Source organism: Neofelis nebulosa, chromosome 5 (assembly GCF_028018385.1).
Source record: "Neofelis nebulosa isolate mNeoNeb1 chromosome 5, mNeoNeb1.pri, whole genome shotgun sequence".
In the NCBI taxonomy this organism is placed as follows: Eukaryota; Metazoa; Chordata; class Mammalia; order Carnivora; family Felidae; genus Neofelis; species Neofelis nebulosa.
In genome coordinates this window covers 44,639,498-44,660,333 of record NC_080786.1, presented here as the reverse complement: position 1 = coordinate 44,660,333, position 20,836 = coordinate 44,639,498, and the positions used below count along the sequence as shown (strand labels likewise).

At 36.4% G+C, this 20,836-nt stretch overlaps 1 protein-coding gene and 1 pseudogene across 4 annotated transcripts in view; one reads left to right on the top strand and one right to left on the bottom strand.

The window, feature by feature from the left end:
- RNF13 (ring finger protein 13) overlaps positions 1 to 20,836 on the bottom strand; it is a 159,236-nt gene that overhangs the window by 69,664 nt on the left and 68,736 nt on the right. The window lies entirely within an intron of this gene.
- Positions 19,347 to 20,092, top strand: LOC131512008 (GTP-binding nuclear protein Ran-like; annotated as a pseudogene).

Sequence of the window (20,836 nt, the reverse complement as noted above, 5' to 3'; positions counted from 1 at the left end):
CAGGGCTGCTGTGACAAGGCAGAATAATAGAATGATGGAAATGATATGAAAGAAAATAGAATGATGGCAATGATATGAATGAATGCTATCTTTTATTCCTCTTCATAAACTAATTTTTGAACCTAGGAAACTTGGGGGACGCACTTAACCAAAAATAGGAAAGCTGATAAGTGCAGGTTGTTTTCATAAGGACAAAGAAAGGAATGACTCTGAGCACACTAAATCTGAGAGGTAGCAAGGTTTCTATATATAGAATTTTTTCTAGGTAGATAAAACAGATTAAGACGAGATAAAAATTTAAAGATTTTCAACATTAATTCACTCATTCATTCAACAAATATTTGAAATAAATCTACCCACCTGGTGTTAAAAATAAATAATTACCCTATCAAAATAACACCAGCATTCTTCACAAAGCTAGAACAAATAAGCCTAAAATTTGCATGGAACCAGATAAGACCCCGAATAGCCAGAGCAATCTTGAAAAAGAAACCCAAAGCAGGAGGAATCACAATCCCAGACTTCAAGCTGTAATCATCAAGACAGTATGGTATTGACATAATAACAGACACTCAGATCAATGGAACAGATTAGAGAACCCAGAAATGGACCCACAAACCTATGGCCAACTAATCTTTGACAAAGTAGGAAGGACTATCCAATGGAATAAAGACAGTCTCTTCAGCAAGTGGTGATGGGAAAACTGGACAGCGATATGCAGAAGAATGAACCTGGACCACTTTCTTAACCGTACACAAAAATAAACTCAAAATGGACGAAAGACCTAAATGTAAGACAGGAAGCCACCAAAATCCTCAAGGAGAAAGCAGGCAAAAACTTCTTTGATCTTGGCCACAGCAACTTCTTACTCAACACGTCTCCAGAGGCAAGGGAAACAAAAGCAAAAATGAACTACTGGAACTAATCAAAATAAAAAGCTTTTGCACAGCGAAGGAAACAATCAGCAAAACTAAAAGGCAACCAGCAGAATGGGAGGAGATATTTGCAAATGACATATCAGATAAAGGGTTAGCATACAAAATCTATAAAGAACTTACCAAACTCAACACCCAAAAAACAAATAATCCAGTGAAGAAATGGGCAAAAGACATGAAAAGACACTTCTCCCAAGAAGACATCCAGATGGCCGACACATGAAAAAATGCTCCACATCACTCATCATCAGGGAAATACAAATCAAAACCACAATGAGATACCACCTCACACCTGTCAGAATGGCTAACATTAACAATTCAGGCAACAACAGATGTTGGCTAGGATGCAGAGAAAGAGGATCTCTTTTGCCCTGCTAGTGGGAATGCAAGCTGGTGCAGCCACTCTGGAAAACAGTATGGAGGTTCCTCAAAAAATTAAAAATAGAACTATCCTATGACCCAGAAATTTCACTACTGGGTATTCATCCAAGGGATACAGGTATGCTGTTTCGAAGGCACACGTGCACCCCAATGTTTATAGCAGCACTATCAACAATAGCCAAAGTATAGGAAGAGCCCAAATGTCCATGGATGGATGAATGGATAAAGAACATGTGGTACATATATACAATGGAGTATTACTTGGCAATCAAAAAGAATGAAATCTTGGCATTTGGAACTACGCGGATGGAACTGGAGGGTATTATGCTAAGTGAAATTAGTCAGTCAGAGAAAGACAAATATCATATGACTTCATTTATATGAGATAAAACAGATGAACATAAGGGAAGGGAAGCAAAAATAATATAAAAACAGGAAGGGGGAAAAAACATGAGACTCTTAAATATGGAGAAAAAAACAGAGGGTTACTGGAGAGGTTGTGGGAGGGGGGATGGGCTAAATGGGTAGCGGGCATTAGGGAATCTACTCCTGAAATCATTGTTGCACTATATGCTAACTAATTTGAATGTAAATTAAAACAGTAAAATTAAAAAATTAATAAATAAATAAATAAACTTGTAATAAAACGTAACCCATTCACAGTTTTACATTTCCTACGGTCTTCAAACCCCTTTAACATCTATACGTGAACTAAGTGTACTTTGTTTTTCCTCTTAGAGGAGATACTACAAAGAAGCAGACCTGTGTATATCTCTAAGCTATATACCTGCAAGAATTGTAAAAATTCAACAGAGCTGACTTTCCTTCATGGGAAAGGACCTTGAAAAGAACTCAATTATTGTATCAGACAGCAGTCCAGATGGTCATGTAAAATAAGAGAGACTTGTAACAACAGTATTTTTTTTTTATCTGAAATGCATTTCAAATAAAAGACTCAAGTCTTTATCTGAATTATAGTATTCTTTTTGCATGAAGAATAATTTGTAACACTTGAACAACAGGGAAAAGGTGAGCTCAAAACCAAGATTACTTCAGAAAGACAGGTAATATTCCATGAATACCATACACTTATCTCATTGTAGCTGCCCAGTGTTTCTGAGAACATCTGCCTTCAAGTGATGGACAAAAGATATTTGATTCAAAATGGTAGTCAATTTTAAATATATTCTCTAATTTTTATGATAATACAACCTTAAGTTTAGTTGATTATTTCAACATTTTATTCTAAATGTAAAAAGGTGATTTATTTTAACTAGGAAGCTGAAAGAATGTACTGAAATATGTCAGAGTGAGTAATTCATTCAGAATAAAAATATGATTTAGAGGGAAATTTCCAGGATGTTACAATTTTATTTACTAAAACAAGCAAAGTGATAATAGAAATTTTAAAATATGCAATAAATATAGGGAAAACTCTACTCCCCTGGCTTCGGTATAAATATAAAAAATATATCTATCTCGAGATGCATTGTAAGTGCTTGACTACTAGGAAGAGAACGCCTAAATTTTCTTGAACTCCCATTTAATCATATGATACCTTCAGTGACTTTAAAGCATCTTTTATTTTCCTTTGGCTCTCAATCTACTTTCCTTCCCAAGAATGAACTTGAGTTCACATTTTAAATAGATACTTTAAAACATTTCTACATTAATAGTGTTGTCTACAAAAAACATAATTAACATCATATTTTCTGGTGAAACACTAAATGTCTTCTGAGTAACAGCAACAAGGGAAAGATATTCACTCACACCACATCTATTCAGCATTGTACTGAAAGTCTGGCCAATGAAATAAGGAAGGTGGAGGGCACAGGGCAGTGGGGGTGGGGAAGAGAGAAGAAAAGTGATTACAAAGATCACAAAGGAAGGTGCTCTTAATTTGCAAATTGATATAATCAACCTGATGAATTAATAAAAGGCTACAAGAGGAAACAACTGAGTTTAGAATTCTATATCCAGCTTAAACTCTTCCTTCAAAAATAAAGATGAAATTAAGATATTTCCAGATCAACAAAAACTGAGAGAATTTGTGTCAGTAGACCTACAAGAAATATTTTTAAAACTTCTTCAGGCTGAGATGAATGAAGAGTAGTCAATAATTTGAATCTACAGGGGCACCTGGGTGGCTCAGTTGGTTAAGCATCCGACTTTGGCTCAGGTCATGATCTCACAGCTTGTGAGTTTGAGCCCCGCATCAGGCTCTGTGCTGACAGCTCAGAGCCTAGAGCCTGCTTTGGATTCTGTGTCTCCCTCTCTCTCTGTCCCTCCCCTGCTCGCATGCTCTCTCTCTCTCTCAAAAATAAATAAATATTAAAAAAAATTTTTTTAATTAAAAAAATAATTTGAATCTACACAAAATAAACAGCATCAGTAAATGTAACTATGTAGGTAATATGAAAGCAGTATAAAGACATTTTTATTTGTAACTCTTTTCTTCTCCTATTTGTTTTAGAAGACAGCTGCTAAAAAAATAATGTCTTAATGGACTTATATAAAGATACAATTTATATGACAATAATAGTACAATAGCATGATAGAGGAGGTAGGGAATAAAGGTATATTGGACCAAAATTTTTATATACTATTTAAACTGACTTAGTATTAATCTGAACTACATTGTTTTAATTTAAAATGTTAACTGCAATACCAGGACAATCACTATGAAAATAATTTAAACATATATAGAAGAAACAATAAGGAACTTAATAAGGCATGCTAGAAAATCCCATTTAACACAAAAGAAGGCAGGTATTGAAAAAATAAAAAAGACATGAGTGAGAGAAAACAAATTATGTGGCAGAGGTAAAGCCTATTTTATAAGTAGTTACATTAAAGGTAAACAGACTGAATATTCCAATAAAACACCAGAGAATGACAGAATGGATTAAAAAACATGTTCCATCTATGTGCTTTCTGTAAGAGAATCAAACTTTAAACAATTCAAGGACACATATAGGTTGAAAATGAAAGGAAAAAAAAGATGTATCTTGCAAACAGTACAAAACTTAAAGATAAAAATTCTTATTAAGACAAAGACATTTTATAATGTTTTCCATCAGGAAGATACAGGCACTATAAAAGTATATACACTTAAATACAGAGTTCCAAAATATACGAAGCAGAAACAAAGAAAAGTGAAGGGAGAAACACACTATCTTCTAATGGATAGAAGAACTAGTCAGAAGATAACAAAGAAATGGAAGACTTGAACAAAACTATAAACCAGCTACACCTTACAGACCTCTATAAAACATTCTACTCAACAATAAACATTCTTCTCAAGTGCATATTCTCCAGGGTAGACCAGATGTTAGGCCATTAAATAATCTTCAATAACTTTAAAAGTACTAAAATCATACAAAGTTCTCCAAACACAATGAAGTTAGAAATCAATATTAGACGGAAATTTGAGAAATTCACAGATATGTCAAAATTAGACAACACAGCCTGAATAACCCATGAGTCAAAAAAGAAATCACCAGGGAAATTGTAAAATACTTTGAGATGATGAAAACAAAACATATCAAAACTTATGCAATGCAGCTAACACTGTGCATTTGACAAAATCAACACACTTTCATGATAAAAACCCTCAATAAATATCAAAACAGTATGGTACCGGCACAAAAATAGACACATAGATCAATGGAAAAAAATAGAAAGCCCAGAAATAAACCCCACACTTAGATGGCCAATTAATCTACAACAAAGGAGGCAAGAATATACAATGGGAAAAAGATGGTCTCTTTAACAAATGGTGTTGGGAAAATGGTCAACTACATGCAAAAGAATGAATATGGACTACTTCTTATACCATCCACAAAAATAAACTCAAAATGGATTAAAAATCTAAATGTGAGACCTGAAACCACAGAACTCCTAGACACAAACAGAGGCAGTCATCTCTGACATTGGCCTTAGTGACATTTTCCTAGATATGTCTCCTCAGACAAGGGAAACAAAAAAGCAAAAATAAACTACTGGGACTACACCAAAATAAAAAGCTTTTGCAGAGTAAAACAAATCATTAACAAAACAAAAAGGCAACCTACTGAGTGGGAGAAGATATTTGCAAATGATTTATCTGGTAAGAGGTTAATATCCAAAATATACAAAGTATACAACTCAACACCAAAATATCTGTTGATGAGGATGTGGAGAAAAAGGAACCCCAGGTTACCGCTGGTGGGAATATAAATTAGTGCAGCCACTGTGGAAAGCAGTACAGAGGTTCCTCAAAAATTAAAAATAGAAATACCCCATAACCCAGTAATTCTACTACCGGTATTTACCTAAACAAAACAAAAACACTAATTCAAAAAGATATATGCACCCCCATGTTTACTGCTGCATTATTTACAATACCCAGAAGCAACTTATTTACAAGACACAGAAGCAACTTAAGCGTCCACTGATAGAAGAATGGATAAAGAAAATGTGGTGGATGTGCGCACGTGCACACACACACACGCATACACACACACACACACACACACACACACACACACACACACAATGTAGGATTACTCAGTCATAAAAAAGAATGAGATCTTGCCATCTGTGGGACAATATGGATGGACCTAGAGGTATTATGCTGAGGGAAATAAGTCAGACAAAGGCAAATACCAAAAGATTTCATTTATGTGTGAAATCTAAAAACCAAAACAAAGCAGAAACGGCGCAAGTACAGACAGGAAACTGGGGTTGCCAGAGGGGAAGAGGATGAGGGCAAAAAGGGGTGAAGGGGAGTGGCAGGTACCAGCTTCCAGTTACGGAAAAAAAAAAAGTCACAGGGATGAAAAGTAGAGCATAGGGAATACAGTCGATGGTATTGTAATACCGTTGTATGGTGACAGACGGTAGCTATGCTTGTGGTGAGTATAGTGTAACACATAGAGTTGTTAAATCACCATGTTGTACACCTGAAACTAATGTAACATTATGTGTTAACTACACTTCAATTAAAGAAAATGGAAGAAAAAGGATAATCTTCAACAAATGGTGCTGGAACAATTAAATATCCATACGCAAAAAAATGAAATAAAAAATAATTTTGACGTATCCCTTGTACCAAATTCAAATGACAACTAAAAATGAACCACTTAGACGTAAATTTAAAACATTAAAACTACAAAATTCCTAGAAGACAATATAAGGGGAAACCTTTGTGACCTTAGGAAGGCAATTTTTTTTTATATATATAACACCAAAAGTACATTCATAAAAAGATAATTAGGTTTCATCAATATTAAGAATTTCTTCTCTTCAAAAGGCATGTCAGGAAAAAAACAAGCCATAGGCTAGAAGAAAATGTTTGTACTATGCATATCTGATAAAAACAAAAAACTTGATTAACTTTTTAGAATTCATTTTGATGATTATTCTAGTAATGACAGCAAAAGACTAAAGAGACTCTCTACCAAGAAGGCACACTGGTGGCAAATACACATGTGAAAAGTGCTCAGAAAAAAACTGATGAATGCATGAATGAATGAATGAATGAATGAGTGAATGATAGGGTCTGGCTTTCCTGAAGGCATCTACTACTTGATTAACTGTTTAGAATTCATTTTGATGATTACTCTAGTGATGAGAGCAAGTGAAAGAATTCTAGTGCAAACATACATACTAAAGCAAGATAAAAATAAGTTGTAAATATCTCTATCTTCGGACCCTTCTAGTAGGACAAATCACTTTTAAAGTGTTGGCTACATTAGGATAAACACAGTAAAGTAGGGCTGCTTCTTATGGTATTTCTTAATAAAAGATGATGGTATCATGCCAAGTTCATCTGAGTCAAACAATTTGGGGGGGGGACCAATTTTATTTGGTCCGTGTCCTCAGCTTTCTAAAGATCTGCCCTGATGCAGGGGTGGATTTTAGACCATTCAGTTAAGACTGCAAAAATGACAAATTCCATAAAAAGCTCTTATCTCAATTAGGCCTTTGATAGGTACTCAGGGAGTTCAAGATAATACTACTAGACAAAGAGAGTGCAGATGGACATCCATCAATGACTAACAAGAACATGTGTCTCCACCTCACCACCTTGGCTATAGTAAGTTCCTGCTTTGTTTCAAGGCTAACAATTTATTTCCTCAGCTCTCCTCATTTGCAGAAAGTATCTAAGAATTAAAAGTTGCTATTATCTTCTTTTCATAAAGACTTTATTAGATGATCTTTGGAGGCCTCCGAGATTTTATGCTTCTCCCTTCATCTCTATTATTTCATACTTTAAATTTTGATTTGCAACCCATCTTAGGGCAGAATAAAAATCTTCACTAGTCTCATTCAGACATTTTTTTCCTCTACTTGTTTTTTACTTTCTCCTGAAGTAGAGTAGAGGCTACCGACCTGTTCCTCAGCCAGTTCCAAAGCATATCAGTTTGTTTTAAACTGTTTAGGGAATTTAAACGGTGGTCAGACCCTTTGTATTTACTCATATGCTCTCAGTACTATCATGAGAGCCTACTAAATAAAGTTCCAGGAGATGATCTGGCTACTGAATACAGCTTAGACTACGAGATGATAAAATTACATATACTCAGCGGAAGTTCATTCAGCAAGTGCCACAGCTAGGTAGTACTTGCTAGAGAGTTTGGAGGTGGGGTCCTTACCACTGCTGCTCTTGGGAGAGCAGGTTATGTCCAAAGTTGCATGGTAAAAGAGGCCACCCTCCAAAGATGGGGTCCTTAATGACTACTAGGTATCGAAGTTCAATAATTTAGTGACTTTGGTTCACTAGGAAGGATATAAGTTGTTGCACCACGAATTCTAGCTATTGGTGCACTGCCTATCAAAGCTGTGGACCTTAAAGTAAAGAGCAGGTGTGCACAAATTCCACTGGAAGCATCACCACACTTCATTCAGTTTCACTACAGGGAGGATGATCAGGTTAGGACATATGAATTAAAGGACATATCTTTTTAAGTACAATAAATGGAGACAAACGTAAAGGAGCTAAATTTGGCTTCTGTTATTGGTAATAAGAAATAAGTTTCTTGGCCACACACATGCTAGCTAACCCTATCTCATGCTCTCACATATAGAAGTTTCCTGGAAGTGAATTCCTAGTTCCCTGATTTGCAGCGAGTAGAATTCAGCAGGCCCCACGGGCACTAGTTCAGGTAGGATTTCTTCACTGCTGGTACGATGTTCAGCTCCCCTATCAGAAATGTGGAGATAATGCTAGAATCTATGAAACACCAATTCCTACTGTAGCCATTATGCTTAATATATGATAGCTGGAATTAAGTCTCCTGATTTTTTTGTAAACACTTCAGTGCCGGCATGGGGGCAGGCCTTGAAAAAGTAATGATCTCATCTTTTCATGATATTGTTCATATAAACGATACCACTGAATTTTTAAAAAATTGACATAGAAGAACTTCCCCATCCTGATAAAGAACTTCTTGGTAAAAACTTTAATTATCAGAAAACTAAACCTGGTATCATCTAGAAAAACAGAGATCTGATAAAATAAACTGACATTTAGGGTATTTTGAATGTAAGATTGTATGTTCCTTAAGGAAAGGAACCTTATTTGTATATATTTCAAGCCTAGAAGAAGCCCTCTCACATAAACATTTGTTTAATCAAACTAAATCACAACCAAGGTAAAGGTCTATCCAGCCCTACCCAGCAAGACATACGCCACAAAAATAAAAGTTCCCTATCTCTGTGCTTAAACTTAGTTCCCCTGGAAATATATGCCAAAAATTTTACTTCAGTCATCATGGATAGAAATGTTCCTAAAATATTTTGCATTTTCCCAACTTTCTCAGTAAAAGGTACCCGATATGATTTGACCTTTTCCAGTGACCTGGGGATCATTATGAAATATGCTTTCTCAAACCCCAGCTGGTTTTTCTCCTTAATGTTAAGTGTCATATGTCACTTCCTCTCTCTCTCTAGTCATTAGTAGTAGGCTACTAGTAGTCATTCCAGCCTTTCCCCACCCTTAATTCTTTTCGGTGGTACAGAAACAAAAAGGTAACCCTGATAAGTATTCAATTCTTTAAAAAAAAAAAAAAAAATCAAGTACATACAAGTTCCAAGAAAAATTGTCAAGAAAAGCATGTGGTTTTAATGCTGAAACGTTGTGACATTTATTATGGTGATGCAAAGGCACGCTTCCTCTCTTATTTCAGGTTATATTTTAAGAGTGTTGACCTTTTGACAAATGGTAAATGTTTAGGCTTGGAGATAAGTTGAATTTTTTTGTTTCGTTAGAAAATATTTTTGGTAGGGCTGGTAAAATCTGTGTCCGCATGCAAAGCCATACTTGTTTCAAGAATAGCAGAAAACAGAAGCTAGAATCCTTGGGAACTTTAAAAATTAAAGATTTTATGTTACATTCCAGTAGCAGCATTTTATTTTAAACAAAATTTTTAATATTTTTTTAAATTTTTTAACATAATTTACTTTATTTTTTAATTTTTTTTTTTTAACATTTACCTATTTTTGAGAGACAGAGAGACACAGAGCATGAACAGGGGAGGGGCAGAGAGAGAGGGAGACACAGAAACTGAAGCAGGCTCCAGGCTCTGCTGACAGCACAGAGCCCGACGCGGGGCTTGAACCCCTTGAACTGTGAGATCATGACCTGAGCTGAAGTTGGACACTTAACTGACTGAGCCACGCCGGTGCCTCTTTAACATAATTTATTGTCAAGTTAGCTAACTACAGTGTATACAGTGGGCTCTTTGATTCAGGAGTAGATTCCCGTAATTCATCACTTACATACAAGACCCAGTGCTGATCCCAATAAGCGCCCTCCTCAATGCCCATCTCCCATTTTCCCTTGCCTTCCACTCCCCATCAACCTTCCGGTTGTTTTCTGTATTTAAGAGTCTCTTATGTTTTTGCCTCCCTCTCTGTAACTATTTTTTTCTCCTTCTCTTCCCCCATGGTCTTCTGTTAAGTTTCTCAAATTCCATATGTGAGTGAAAACATGTATCAGTCTTTCTCTGACTGACTTATTTCACTTAGCGTAATACCCTCCAGTTCTATCCATGTTGCTGCAAATGGTAGGCTTTCATTCTTTTTTCATTGCTTAATAGTATTCCAGCGTGTGTGTGTGTGTGTGTGTGTGTGTGTGTACACACCACATCTTCTTTTAAATTTTTTTTTTTTAACCTTTGTTTATTTTTGAGACAGAGAGAGACAGAGCATGAATGGGGGAGGGTCAGAGAGAGGGAGATACAGAATCTGAAACAGGCTCCAGGCTCCGAGCTGTCAGCACAGAGCCTGACGTGGGGCTCGAACTCACGGACCGCGAGATCATGACCTGAGCCGAAGTCAGACGCTTAACCGACTGAGCCACCCAGGCGCCCCACACCACATCTTCTTTATCCATTCATCATTCGATGGACATTTGGTCTCTTTCCATAATTTGGCTGTTATTAGCACTGCTATAAACATTGGGGTACCTGTGCCCCTATGAATCAGCACTCCTGTAACCTCTGGATAAATTCCTAACAGTGCTATTGTTGGGTCGTAGGGTAATTCTATTTTTTTTCTTAAATGTTTATTTATTTTTGAGAGAGAGAGAGAGAGAGGGAGAAGGAGAGAGAGAGAGAGAGAGAGAGAGGCAGGCAGTGCGAGCGGGGAAGGGACAGAAAGAGAGGGAAACACAGAATCCGAAGCAGGCTCCAGACTCTGAGCTGTCAGCACAGAGCCTGATGTGGGGCTTGAACCCGTGAACCGTGAGATCATGACCTGAGCTGAAATTGGACACTTAACCGACAGCCACCCAGGCACCCCTAGGGTAATTCTATTTTTAATTTTGAGGAACCTCCACACTGTTTTCCAGAGTGGCTGTACCAGTTTGCATTCCCACCAACAGTACAAGAGGGTTCCTCTTTGTCCACATCCTTGCCAACATCTGTTGTTTCCTGAGTTGTTAATTTTAGCCCCACTGGCAGCTTTTTCAAGTCAATCTTTGTTTTGGTACATGCAAAAGCAATTTTTCAATATTGAGGGGAGTAAAAATTGTGGGTAGTAAAATAATTTAGCAGACTTAGGTGAACTTTTTTTTTTAATAAAAAGAAATTTCATATACCAGAGTATTATAGACAGTATAGGTGAATACTATTTCATCAAACTTTACTATAGGATATGTGTTGTTTACGTATCAGGGCATAAGCAAAAATAAATTTCTTATTGTGGATTTGGCTGTAATTTCTTATAGTCAAAAAAGTTTGAAACTGGGGTGCCTGGGTGGCCCAGTTGGTTAAATGATAGACTCCTGATTTCAGCTCAGGTCATGATCTCATGGTCCTGAGATCCAGGCCCCACCTGCATAGGGGCTCTGTGCTGAGTGTGATACATGCTTAAGATTCTCTCACCCTCTCCCTCTGCCCCTCCCCAACTCCCTTCATATGCATGTACTCCCTCTCTCAAAAAAAAAGTTTGAAACCTACTTATTATAATGAGTTCTTCATGTTCTGTACAATATCTGCAACAGAAAAGAAATTTGTGCTTTTCATTACAATATTATTCTGCAACACACCATCACCAAATGAAAGTCATTAGCTCATAGGTCTCTAAATTGTACTGCTTCCAATGAAGTTTTAATATTGTATCTGGGAAATGATTAGTACAATAAATTAAAACTGAAAAGAATCCTTTTTTTCTTAGAGACATTAAGAAAACCCAAAATAAACCATTATGTGCAGCTATTTCTAATGTTGCTACTAATTTAAAGATGCTTTTTCAAAAAAAAACTTCTAGGGAGGTGCCTGGGTAGCTCAGTCAGTTAAGCATCCAACTCTTGATTTGGGCTCAGGTCATGATCTCACAATCGGTGAGATCGAGCCCTGCACTGGGCTCTGCACTGTCAGTGGAAGCCTACTTGGGATCCTCTCTCCTTCCCTCTCTCTCTGCCCCTCCCCTGCTCTCTCTCACTCTCTCAAAATAAATAAATAAAATAAAAAAAAAAAAAACTTCTGGGGTGCCTGGGTGGCTTAGTTGGTTGAGCGTCCAACTCTTGATTTCAGCTCAAGTTGTGATCTCGAGGTCCATGGGTTTGAGCCCCACATGGGGTTCTGCAGTGGCAGTGTGGAGCCTGCTTGGGAGTCTCTCTCTCTGCCTCTACCCCACTCATGGGCATGTGCTCTCTCTCAAAATAAGTGAGTATTTTAAAAATATAATAAAAATAAAATTAAAAATTAAAGATGTTACTTTGTAACAAACTTTACCAGTTAAAATTAACTACATCATTTAAAAGTTGCCTAATAAGTTTGCAGAAGTGCAATTTAATAGAGGTATCCCATAAGTTTATGGATAACTATTCTCTAGTTACATATGCATATCAAAATGCATGTTAAAATGAAAAATCTGATCATAATTCATATTTTTTGGATACTGCTGGGATTCATATTCTAATCAAATCTTAATTATTTCTCATCCTAACGAGAAGCTCCCATTCAACCCACCCACCACTGTAAATAAAGCTTGTTGAAAGAACTTTTTGTTTTATAAAAAAAACAACTCTCTGAACTTGCTATCAGCCAACTAGGAATTCCCAAGTAGTGACAGACTTGTACTACAATTGAAATGTAACTGAGGGAACAGTTTTACAGTGAGCATTTTGGTGTTCCAGGTATTGTAACAAAAAGCTCAGTACACAGAACTGCATAAAACACAGGCTCTCCTCCCAAGAAGCTGAAGTGAGAAAGTATCCAGGGTTTCTTTAGGCTAGAATCAAGCTAGGGAGAAATAATAATATATAGAAGAAAAAAAAAAAAAAGAATCTACAGTAAAGAAAAAAGAAACACACAGTACTTTGGGGGTTTGGTCTGGCCTTAGCAAAGAACTGTTTTCATCACAAGCTTTTTCAAATACAAGACAGAAAATGAGCAGCTTTAACAAGCAATCACTTTGTGGTACACTTAACATCACTTTATTAAAACATTTGAAATTACTATAAAAAATATTCCAAACAGGAAGCTCCCTCATGAAGATCAGATATCAATATGAGTTTAATATGATCGGGAGATGAAATAAAACCTAAAAAACAAAAAATTTACCATGGAGCCTTTAATGAAGTTTGATTAATTAGCATCAGTAAGTAACATTTCTCTCTCAAACTTGAGTAGGGAGTACTCAGATATTCATTATCATAGCACACTATGTATGCATACATACGTTATGAATTCTTTTTCTGTGTATGCTAGTTTCAGAACACAAAAAGGTAAAAAGTCAAAACAAAAAAAGAAAACAATTTCTAACACACATCCTCAGTGGTTCTGGAACCTGGCCTCTTCTGACCATGCTGGCTAGACCCAGGGTGTTAGCAATTCTAGCGTAATCTGAAACAATTCGAGCTTCACTTTATGATCCAACCTCCATGAGACCTCTAAGGAAAATGTAGAAAATGCAGAAAACGTAGTCTAACTCTGCTTCCAAGTGCCAACTGAAAAAATTCTCTGGAAAACTCGTTTTCTTTTCTTTTAGAATTGCCAACACAAAGCAACAATAACTCAACCATCAGCCTGGTACAAACCTTAGATGTCTAACACAGGAGAAAAAATTCTTTTCTCTAAAAGGGAAAGAGATGAGGTAAAGAAATTAATGGGAGACATAGAGAATAGAGATAGTTCTCCAAACTCGACCATGACCTTCCTTTTTCATCTAAAGAAGTAAGAAGAAATTAAGAAGCAGAATCTCCTTCTCAAATGATCAAAGCAATGCAGATGAGAATGGAGCAGCGCAAGTGGCTCCAGATGAGAATGTAAAAACTTAATTCTACCTATAGAATAAAAATGCCTAGAGATGTTACAACAGGGAACGATCAACAGCTGAAATAAGATCCAGAACCGTAGCAAGCAATCCCGCCAAGATCAAATCCCATTCCAACCCCATTTTTTCCCACACGTTATTTTAGGATCACTACACCGTCATGTTGGGAAAAGCTACTCCACAGAAGGCGGTACTAGGGCTCTGATGATGTTTCACTCTCATTAAGAGTTCATGGATATAATCCATCTTGCTCTCTTCCTCTAGATACCAGCTTTCCTCCCTATCTAGACAGACTTGTGTGTCTGAATAATCTGATTATCTTGACTTTGAAGCAAAAGAATGTGTGGGGAAGAGATTTGTAAATAAAGTAATGGGCATTACATGTTTCATTAGGTTAAAGTAAATGTAATTTGCTATTTTTCAGTTTTCTTTCACTGAATATTACTTCCCTAGTAAAAGAAGAATATTTTATTGTTTTAATATTGTGTAAATGTTATAAAGGAAATATAAATGTATATAAAGGAAACTAATTATTAAAATGCAGATATTTTTATCAATTAAAGGGTAGAGGAAACAAATGAATAATTTAATGAACACACAAAGCTGTTTGAACCATATATAGGTAAAAATGTTTCCATACCCCAAATATCCTTGAAAACATTCCTTTTGTAGAGTATGTTAAACATGATTCTGAAGTACATTAATAACAAATGCTATAAGTGACTTTGTAGGAAAATAGAAAAGAGTAGGAAAAAATTAAATAATAATATGAAGCAACTTTGAGATAATTTTGTTTAATTTCCACTCAAGGTCATATCTATTTGCTTGGTACTACAGAAATAAAAGTGAAATTGTGGGGGTGCCTGGGTGGCTCAGCCGGTTAAGCAACCGACTTTGGCTCAGGACATGATCTGCCGGTTTGTGAGTTGGAGCCCCGTGTCAGGCTCTGTGCTGACAGCTCGGAGCCTGGAGCCTGCTTCTGATTCTGTCTCCCTCTCTCACTGCCCCTCCCTCACCTGCGTTCTGTCTCTGTCTCTCAGAAATGAATAAACGTTAAAATATTTTTTTTCTTTTAAGTGAAATTGTGGGAATCCCATGTAATATATCAGCCTGGAGTCCTGAAAAAGGTAACGAAAGGTAAACCTAGAAAGGAAGACTAGGGGATTATTTTATAACAAAATTTCATCCAAAAAATGGTATGTCTGTTTATTATAAGATCATCCAAGTAACCTAAAAATGTTAGTGGTAATTTTTTTTTTTAATTTTTCAGAAAACATGGGGATCTCGAGAAAAATGTTTATGGGATAAATGAGTATCCAGATTTAGAAATACTTCCAAGAACATTAAGTGAAGTGAACATGGAGCCAATAGAAGGTTCCAATAATACTGTTTATTCTTTAATCCATTTAAAGTATAAGCCCTTAAAGTGTTCTAAGTTAGTTCATTCAGCAAATACTTACTGAGCATCCACCAAGTGCCATGCAATGTATTAGACACTAAAACTACAGAACCTAAAACATTATCTTTTCCCTCAAAAAGATTAAATCTATAAAAGAAACAGTGATTAAATGGGATTAAGTAATATATTGAAGAAGAAGTGATCTATTCAACCTGAGAGAAAAATGGGAAAGGTTTCAGATTACTTCATATCTTAGAGCTAAAATAAAGTCAGGCTGTCCAGACAGACAAGCAGAGACAAGGACACGGTAAAAACCAGACAGAAAGGGAGAGACTGCTCAACACATATACGGACTTGTGAACTATTGAAGCGTAAGGTAATAGGGCAGGCAAAGTACAGATGTGACTTGAGAGAAAGGCAGGAGTCAGGTCAAGGGGGTTTGCATGACACCTAAGTTTTATACAAGTCACATTCCAACAGAAGATGAGTACCAACGTATTCCTTATCATCTACAACCCTAACGCAACTCGATCCATGTCAGGAAAAAAAACAAAAAAACAAAACATAGAGGGAGTAACTAAGTTCTTTCAGTTTCATGAAAACTGGCCTATATGGCTTTGTAGCTGCATTGTTCAAAAATAATCATGAGAGCATAAAATGGTAATAAAATTCAGAAGTACATGCATTGCACCATATCTGTTTACCAAGCTTGTCTAGAATTCAATTAAAATAATTATTTGATAGACCTACCCTATGACCCAGCAATAGCACTGCTAGGAATTGACCCAAGGGATACAGGAGTACTGATGCATAGGGGCACTTGTACCCCAATGTTTATAGCAGCACTCTCAACAATAGCCAAATTATGGAAAGAGCCTAAATGTACATCAACTGATGAATGGATAAAGAAATTGTGGTGTATATACACAATGGAGTACTACATGGCAATGAGAAAGAACGAAATATGGCCCTTTGTAGCAACGTGGATGGAACTGGACAGTGTGATGCTAAATGAAATAAGCCATACAGAGAAAGACAGATACCATATGGTTTCACTCTTATGTGGCTCCTGAGAAACTTAACAGAAACCCATGGGGGAGGGGTAGGAAAAAAAAAAAAAAGAGGTTAGAGTGGGAGAGAGCCAAAGTATAAGAGACTCTTAAAAACTGAGAACAAACTGAGGGTTGATGGGGGGGTGGGAGGGAGGAGAGTGTAGGTGATGGGCATTGAATGGAGCATCTTTTGGGATGAGCACTGGGTGTTGTATGGAAACTAACTTGACAATAAATTTCATATAATAAAAAAAATTAAATAAAATAAATATTTGAAGAAATTGCTGACTTAGTATTAAAACCATATGATGAAAATATCTAGGACTTCCAGGACAATGAACAGACTTCTGATAACTAATCTTTATTTGGCTATAAACACAGAAATTTGTGTCATTCTGAAAATTTCTGTTTTATGTGATTATTTTAATGTTCTTGAAATAACCAGATATTTTTACAAATTAAAAAAAAAGTCATATTTTCTTTCTTTTTTTTTTTTTTAAAGTCATATTTTCCACTGGGATGCCAATTCAAGTCTTCTGAGAACTCTCTGCCTCAGGACGTTACAAAGTCATTTTTCTAATTAAACGATTTAATAATGCCTTAATTTATTTACCAGAGCCATCAATGTTTTTTAACTTCAAATACTCACCAAAAAACTCGCATTTCCAAACAATTACATTTTGTCACAGTAAAGAACAGCATTGTACAAAGATAAACAAAATAACATTGTTTTGCTTTTCCTCTAAAGAGCTGTATCTTTCAGAGCATACAGTTTTTGTCAGTGTGAGTAAAAGTGATTGTTTTCAGAATAAGCAGCTGGCGGGTAATCAACCGTTCTTACTAGCACTCTGGATATTTCACATATCCAAATACTAATTCTGAGTACAGGTTTTGCTGCATTTCTTTAGAGCAAGACAAATTTAAAGGCTCGGATGTGCTTCTCTCAACAGAAGACAAAAAATTAAAACAGTGCTCTCTTTAATTTAGAATGTGGCAAACAATGTAATTTGCTACCTTCCAAAAATTGTTAACTACATTTCTGCATTCTTATCGGCTATCTCTGAGTCACAAAGCACTTGGGATCGTTTGTATAGAAAAAAAACCTGCCTTTTTTTTTTTTAATTGTAGTTTTGTTTTTTTAATTGTAATTTTTTTAATGTTTAATTCACTTTATCATTGACTTCTAAGGAAGAAGTAAATCTAGGTTTCTTATAATACAATACTCATCTTCAAAAAAAAAATCTAAAGAATTCCAAAACGTAAACCCTAGTGTACCCACACTACCAAGATTACCACCACCACAATTACTAAAAGATCTTGATGAAATTTTACTTCTTCTTTCACTTCTGCTATCTACAATAGAAAGGGTTCCTCCGAGGAAAGCTTTGTAAGATATAGCTCATTCTCATTTGTCTGTGATAATTTGGGTATCGTTTCTGATAAGTGGCGTGACAAAAAATATAACCTTGCAGCTACTATCAATTCCAGCATTCTGTATGGGGCTGAATTAAGCACTTCCAGTACTTGGTTCCAGAATGCTACATCAGGAATAAGGAGGTGAGTTATTTTTCTATTTTCTTAAGTCAATGTATTCATACAAAATTGTGGATATATATGAATGAACCCTGATTTTATACAAAGAGCTATTTATTTTCAATTCAGAAAAGTACTAGAACATACATTCTAAGTGATTAGGCTCTATAACATACCTAATAAAAAACTACATATAACCATCAATTGGGAAGCCTAGAAAATACAGGCAAAGATTTTTGATCAGAAGATTATAGCTAATAGAGCTAATAGCCTATCAACCAATGACCACCCTTAGAAAGGAAATGCTCTTTGGGATGACATTCCAGTTATTTTTCCAGTACGTGTGATGGCTTTATCCTTATCTATCTAACACTACCTTGACAGGTGATACATATTTCTTATGAAACTTATATTTTATACATTAGTCATATGGCATGACTAAACTGTCCTTTATAAACCATATTAGAAGTTTCACAATCAACTGTCACTGAGTTACTGCATCACAGTGTAACTTATCAGCTAATAATTTAGTTTCTGAAAGGTCAGTGTGATGTTTAGTTTAATGTGTCAATTAGATGGGGCTAAGACTTGCCAGAGAGCTGGTAAAACAGTATTTTGGAGTATGTCTGTGCAGGGGTTTCTGAAACAGATTAGCGTTTGATTCAGCAGACTAAGTAAACAAAGATCCACCACTCTTATCAACGTGTGTGGGCATTATCCAATTTGTTGAGTGCCCAAACAGATGAAAAGGTAAAGGGAAGGCAAATCCTCTCTCTCTTCCTGATATCCACCTTCTCCAGCCCTCAGACATCAGAGCTCTTGGTTCTTGGACCTTTTGATTCCAGGACTTTACACCATTGGCTCCCTTGGTTCTGAGGCCTTGGGACTCACACTGAATTATACCACTGGTTGTCCTAGTTCTCCAGCCTGCAAACAGCAAGCTGTGAAAAACTTCGAGGCCTAATACAGTTAGCATCTTTGACATCTTTATCCTTATTCTGTTTTACACCAATGGTAAAAAGTGTAAAACATCAACGGCTAATTCCTGTTGCTTATTTACTCTGTGCAAGGCACTAACTGATAAGCATTTCACATTGATTATTTCATTTGATCTTCATAACAATCCTAGGATGTAGGGAACATTATAATTCCTATTTTACAGATACAGGAATTGAGGCACACAGAAGTAAAACAGCTTGCCCAAGATCACACCACTAATGAGCAATAAAAAATAGCATCCAGGTCAGATGGGCTGGAGACGCTTCTGGAAGTAATAGCACAATGGCTGCCCAAGAAGAATTCCAAGTCCAGTCCAAACTTGAATTGGCTGGCGATGGTGGCAAAGGAAAAATGATGTTCGTGAAACATCATCTGATGGGCGAATGTGAGCAGTACATAGCCACCTTGGTGTTGAGGTCCATCCCCTCGCGTTCCATACCAACAGAGGACCTATTAAGTTCAAGGTATGGGATATGGCTAGTCAGGAGAAATATGGTAGGCTGAGAGATGGCTATTACATCCAACCTCGGTGTGCCATCACAATGTCTGATGTAACATCAAGGGTTACTTACAAGAATGTGCCTAACTGGCATAGAGGTCTGGTCTGAGTATGTGAAAACATCCCCATTGTGCTATGTGGCAACAAAGTGGACATTATGGACAGGAAAGTTAAGGCAAAATCTATTGTCTTCCCCTGAAAGAAGAACCTTCAGCACTGTGATATTTCTGCCAAAAGGTAACTACAACTTTGAAAAGCCCTTCCTCTGGGTTTCTAGAAAACTAATCAGAGACCCCAACTTGGAGTTTGTCAAACTCCTCTCCCAGGTGAGGATGATGACGTATGAGAAAGTGCAGCTGGACCCCAGCATCGGAAGTCTGGTTTCATAGGCACCTGCCCTGTGACGTCAGTGGTGCAGGGTGTTGCCACTTTATTGTACAGCTGAGCAGAACATATGCTTCATCTCTGGGATGCTGAAGGAAATGAATGGGCTTCGGAGTGATTGTGGCAGTTTAAAAAACCTTCATATTTTGAACCTGCATATTTATCTGTTTTGGAATGCAGTTGTTTCCTGAATTTCAAATAAAAGACTGCTGTAGTCACATCACAGTATCCAGTGGTGAAATCTCATTTGTCACTGTCATTCCCATTCCTTTTTGTTTAAAATCAGAATAAAGTTATTTCAAATGAGAAAAAAAAAGAGGGGGGGTATTCAAATGTATGCAGTCTGTTTCCAGACTTTAATTAAAATCAGTGTGTCTATCCTGTAAACTGAGGTCTCATATTTTTGTTGTTGTTGTTAAGTTTATTTATTTATTTGGGGAGGGAGAGAGAGACAGAAAAAGAGAGGGAGAGAGAGAATCCCAAGCTGGTTCCACACTGTGAGCACAGAGCCCAATGTGGGGCTCGGATTCACAAATCTTGAGATCACAACTTGAGCCAAAGTCAGACACACTTAACTGACTGAGTCACCCAGGCACCCCCGAGGCCTCATATTTTTCATAACTAAGACAAGACAGAAACCATTAGGAACAACATGAATAAGGAGTCATTAGCTTAAATGGCTATAATAAATACTCTGTTGTTTATTTGTGAAGAAAAGATAACAGAGTTAAAAAAAAAAAAAAACTTGTACAATAAACTAGGACCTTATTCATTAAAACTATGTCTACATGGTGAGGTATAATGAAAAAAATTTTAACATTTTTCTAAGATGAGAATCAATTTAAACATTTTTACATGTACGTGTTTTTAAAAAATGCATTATACACCT